Here is a 6135-nt window from a genome sequence, read left to right as displayed (position 1 = left end):
CACAAACAAGGGAAGGGCTTTCGAAAACCCTCCCTTCCCTTTCCTTCCCCTCCTAAAACCAACTCCCAAACAAAGCCTAAGGGATTGAATTCCTTAAGAAGAGATCACTTAGTTTATTTTTGTAGTTTTTATTTGTATAGTTTTAGCTTTAGTTAAATGACAATACTTCTTCTTCTTTCTGTATCACCCACTTGAGACTCCTCACGAGCAACAACCATCTTCTCCACTTTTCATTTTAGGGTAATCAATTTGTTTTCATTTAAATACAAGTGTTATTTCTCTCCTTTCCACTCGTTATCTCTTAACTGAATCTCGGGTCGATGGGAATTCATTTTGGAATAATTATGTTTAAACTAGTAGCCATGGGCTAAACTATCCGTGCAATGGAAAAACTGAAAAGGTCTTAAAAATTTCTTTTCGAAACTCTTGTATTACAGCTTTTGTGTTTCTCTGGTTAAGTGTGCTATATTCATTGTGTATCTTTGGAAATCGAACACACACTGAGAAAGGATCTTCCATAAGGAAGGAATTTCAGATAGCTTAACCAGAGGGGGAAGGCAGTACTGTGGAAACAGTATTGCTGGTTGCCTTAGGAATAAGGGACCACTTCAATCATTTTAAGGTTCTGCACTAAGTACCTGTTGGAGTCAAGGGAGTCATAGGAATATGGAAACTTGTGAGTCATCTAGTCCATAAGCTGAGGAATCAGACGTTGGCAAAAAGGAATCTGGAACAAATACATAAGTGTTGAGTCTTGAGTAGAGAAATTAACCATTCAAGAATGGAGCAGTGAATTTGTTCCTTCTGTTATTATTGTTTTTAAACCATCCACCATGTTGTCTCTGGCTATTTGACCATTTTGTCCCTCATTAATTAATTAATAACCATTTTGTCCCTGATTCGAAACTATTTATCAATTTGCCCCTCTTTAATCGACTACTTTGCATGTTTAATCGACTAAATGGTTGTTGGAAGATTTAATCGACTAAATCTCCCTACTTAATCGATTAAAATCATACTGGCTTATTTTTTTGTCAAATATGGAGATTTAGTCGACTAAATAGGGAGATTTAGTCGACTAAATCTCCCAACAGTCATTTTTTGTCTGTTTTGGCCATTTAGTCGATTAAAAATGCAAGGTAGTCGATTAAAGAGGGGCAGATTGATAAATAGTTTCGAATCAGGGGCAAAATGGTTATTAATTAATTAATAAGGGACAAAAGGGTGAAAAAGCCTGTTGTCTCTTGATTATTGTTATTACTTTTTGTATTTTTCTTCTTTATTTTTCTTCTCTGCTCCTGCACGGTATCCTCTCGTACATATCCTGGAAGTACTACACCACTATCAGCATCATACGCCACAGTCTGAGAAGATTCAAAATCATAGCCGAGTATCTTAAACCATGCAGGTGTCGTCATGATGATCTCTATTCCACAGACCCTCGACCTCAGCTCGCCCTGTACGTAGCTGAGGTTATGGTAGAAGGCCCGCACCATAAGCTCTGAATACGGACATAGGGTCTCGGCCAACACCCTCAGATGTGCCGCCTCCAACACCCCCACAATTTCAAATCCCTCCTTATCAAAAAAGGATGTATCCAAAGATTTTGGAGCACATAACGGCCGGTTCAAATGGTCACGTACGAATGAAGCGTGGACGGCAGGGTCGTCCTCAAACAGATACCCATACGGGAGGTCAACAATATCAGGCTCTTCGTCTTGTCGCCTTGACGAAGAAGGCCGCTCTTGCCTATGCTTGGTGCGTCTCTCAAGTGACTCATTGCCCTCATCGCTTGGTCTTCTGCGGCTCGTCATTTGTTTAGGGTACCTACAATGAAACATGTCAGCATTTAACTATATGAAACATGTCATGATGGTAATGAAAACTTGCAACATAAGGGCTGTAAACCAAAAGCAAACTTTTGCCACATACAAACTTTTCAAACAAAAAAATTCACACAATGCAAAAAAATAAACCTTAGTAGATTAGGGTTACAAAACCTACAACAAACGCTTTGATTAGAGTTCACAAATTCGGACAGCAAACAAATAAAAAAAATTCCTAAACCTAAAACACAATGCAAGTTAAGAAACCTTACCTATCCTTCAGATTTCACGATTTGGACCGTATTTGGGGGCAATCCACACTCCTGAGGGAAGGGTTTGGGGCGTTCTTCAGCTGCTCCTGCGGATTTGGGGTTTGGGCCGCCTCCTTAGTCAATTAGGTTTGCTACTCCCCCTCTGCCGAATGAGGGGGTTTTTAAAAAACAAATCAGTCGATATTTAGTCGACTAAATATCGTTACTTAGTCGACTAAATATCCCAAAAATGTAGTCGATTAAGATGCTTTTCTAGTCGACTAAATATGCGGTAGTCCACTTTCTGAAGTTTGACCATTTGCTCGACTAAAAAAGCGAGGTAGTCGACTAAAAGGGGGCATGTTGGTGGATAGTTCTGGATCAGGGGCAAATTGGTTATTAATTAATTAATGAGGGACAAAAGGGTCAAAAAGTCCATGTATATTAGTTTCTTATGCTATTTATTACCATTAAATAGGTTGCTGTTGTAAATTAATTTCTTGCCCAATGTAACCCAAAAAGTCATCCAGACGCACGATTTCAATGCAAATACAGCTAAGCTTGATATCAATTGTATTAATGAGGCAAGGCGATTCGAGAAGGCAATTCATTAGTTTTGTTATCTTACCGACATTTTTGTGGTTTTAGATGCGCTTCCATTTTTGTCTTGCTTCGACTGGCATGGCTACGATGGGTCAATGAAGAGGACAACCAATATTTCCAAAATAAAATAAAATTGAAGAGGCCATGTTGGACAACCAAGGAGATAGATGTGATATTTGAAGGCTACCTAATGGAGCGTTGCAAGCATAAAGCTAATGGTGAGGTTAAGGCAGACGGTGAGTACAGGTGGCAATGTGTGATGCATGCACCCATTTGCTTGCGGCCCCGTACCATTACTATATCAAAGAATTAATTAAGGTTCTAAATAATTTTATAAAAAAATCTCAGTTAAATCATTGAAAAATGTGTGTTACAGCATTATTTTAATAAATTCTTAGCATTTTTATAATTTTATAACTTTAATTATAAAAATCGATAAATCGGTCATATAACCGGTCATATAACCGGTCCGGTTGAAGCAACAAACCGACCATGCATCAGAACCGGTGCGACCCGGTCCGACTCGGCCAGTTTTCATGAAAATCGGTGACTCGATCGGTTAAACGATGACCCAGCGCGTTCTCCAAAAAAATATTCCAATTTTTTTTTTCAAAAACAAATCATAATAGATATATTTGAATTTTTTTTGCTTATTGACTTACATAAGTTATGTACCTACAACACTAATATTATCTAAATTATGTATTATGCAAAAAAAAAATTGATTTGATTTATAGTTAAATATGTCGTTTTCTGAACCTAAAGCCCCGTATCAAGGTCATTATATTTTTGTTTGATCTTTTATTGGATAATAATATGGGATTTATTTTTTATATTAAAATATTTGAAATTTTTATTATTTTTTTAGATATTTAAGTATGTTTATAATTTTTTAATTTATAAAATTACATATAATTACCGGGTCATGCGATTGAACCAGTGATCCACTGGTTGAACCAGTGATCCAATGATCCAGTACATTGACCGGGTCAATGACCGAGCCGGTTTTAATAACATTGCTTTTATCTATTAGTTCACAATATTTTATTAAATTTCTAAAATTTGCAAACAAAAAAATAGAGTCAATTATAAATTATAAATTTAGGAATAAAAATTATAATTCATAAGCACTTTATTAAAATACAACAATTTTTTTTGATAAAATATAAAACAGAAAAAGAGTATTGAAGTGAAATGAAAATAAAAATAAAAACGGTGACGTTATCAGTTATTCAATCGCATCTCGATTATTGCATGGATCGCACTCTTAATTTGACGTAGCGTGTCATTGTTTACTGACAGATGCAAGCGTTACTTGCCTTCTACCAATGTACAAGCTCCTTAGCCAGGGCCGTGGAATTCACTCAATTGACAAAATAAATCTGAAATTATCTAATTTCAAATATTATTTTTCTTATGTTTGATTTTTGACGCGCGTGACGAAATTAAAGTAAAACCCTTTTTATTAATCATTGTAGAAAAATTATCGGCTATTTGACCATTTTATTTCTCATTAATTAATTAATAATTATTTTGTCCCTGATTCGAAACTATCTACCAATCTGCTCCTCTTTAATCGACTACTTTACATTTTTGATCGACTAAATGGTTGTTTGGAGATTAATCGACTAAATCTCCCTACTTAATCAATTAAAAAATCATACTGACTTGTTTTCCTTTGTTGTCTATTGGGAGATTTAGTCGACTAAGTTGACTAAGTAGGGAGATTTAGTCGACTAAATCTCCCAACAACCATTTTTGTCTGTTTTGGCCATTTAGTTGATTAAAAATGAAAGGTAGTCGATTAAAGAGGAGCAGATTGGTAGATAGTTTTGAATCAGGGGCAAAATGGTTATTAATTGTCTGTTGGGAGATTTAGTTGACTAAATAGGGAGATTTAGTCGACTAAATCTCCCAACAGTCATTTTTGTCTGTTTTGGCCATTTAGTCGATTAAAATGAAAGGTAGTCGATTAAAGAGGGGCAGATTGGTAGATAGTTTCGAATCAGGGGTAAAATAATTATTAATTAATTAATAAGGGACAAAAGGGTGAAAAAGCCAAAAAATATCACCCTTATTTAAAATTTTAAAGTGTTGAATGTATATTTTTCATTTACTAATATCACTTTTATTGTTTAATATGTATTTTAAAGGTACGCATTGAATTTTTCAAGTAATTATATTTTATAATAAATACATTTATATTTAAAATATTTAATAATTAAATATTAGTATTTTTAAATTAAATTAATTGCTAAAATAATTTAAATATTACTACAAGCTCCGAATTGATTCCGTGTAACTCATTCAGTTGACAAAATATAAATGAAGTTATTCAATTTGAAAATGATTTTTTTCTTTAATCCAAAAAAAATAAATGATTTTTGTTTATGCTTAAATTTTAACCGGATAGAATATTATGCTTATCTTTTTGGGGAAGGATATTGTAATAATCAATTAGTGTTACTACCAATCAATTTCTCCGTTAGATCGATTATGTTGATCCAACGATTATATTTATTTTCATCTTTATATGATTATGACTTCCCATATTTAATACTTTATATTTATTTTTACCTTTGTATGATTATGATTTTTCGTATTTAATGCTTTCACATTAAATATGAGAAATCATAATCATACAAAGATGGAAATAAATATAACCATTGGATCAATATAATCGATCTAACGGTGAAATTGATTGGTAGTAACACTAATTGGTTATTACAATATCTTACCCCCTATTTTTTTCATATGTATTTTTTTTTTTTTCAATACAGTTAGATTCCAATTTTAATTGACATTCATTCTTTCTTTCTTTTCTTGAGATTGTAACTGAATGTGGGGTCAAAGAGAAGTAGGTAGAATAAATATAAAAAAGATATATGCATAATATCCGATTTTTTCACCCTTTTGTCCCTCATTAATTATTTAATAACCATTTTGCCCTTTATTCAAAACTATCTACCAATCTGGGGTCCTTTGAATTGTAGTCTGACATCAATTACTTATCGTGCCACGCTTGTGGGAGATTTGTCATTTTTATCATGATCTTTTGAAGCAATTATGCTCATATGAGATCATCACACATTTCATAATTCAGTTTAAACTTATCATAAAAAATGCATATGCAAACAATAATGGGATTGAAGGAAGAAGAAATTGTTATAAATATTGTATGTAAAAGGCAACGGTACAAAGGAGTTATATAATAAAGAATAAAGAGACAAAGAAATTTAAAAAGGTAATGGTAAAAGAGAGGCAGCAGCTCAGCCGGTGATGCTCTTTCTAATGACCAATGCTAGATTCCTATCCTTATCATCTTGAACACGCCTTAATCAACTTCGATGGGTATCAATTGCCCCAGTCTTTGTGCCTCAAATGTATGATTTGCCCCAGTTCGATGGAAACCACTTGATGCTAGCTTAATATATCAAGTGTGAGCTTCATTTTTT

This window comes from Gastrolobium bilobum, unplaced genomic scaffold, assembly GCF_033153095.1.
Source record: "Gastrolobium bilobum isolate Gb01-03AN ecotype WA unplaced genomic scaffold, APGP_CSIRO_Gbil_v1 utg141578, whole genome shotgun sequence".
Lineage (NCBI taxonomy): Eukaryota > Viridiplantae > Streptophyta > Magnoliopsida > Fabales > Fabaceae > Gastrolobium > Gastrolobium bilobum.
This window is presented reverse-complemented; position numbering follows the sequence as displayed.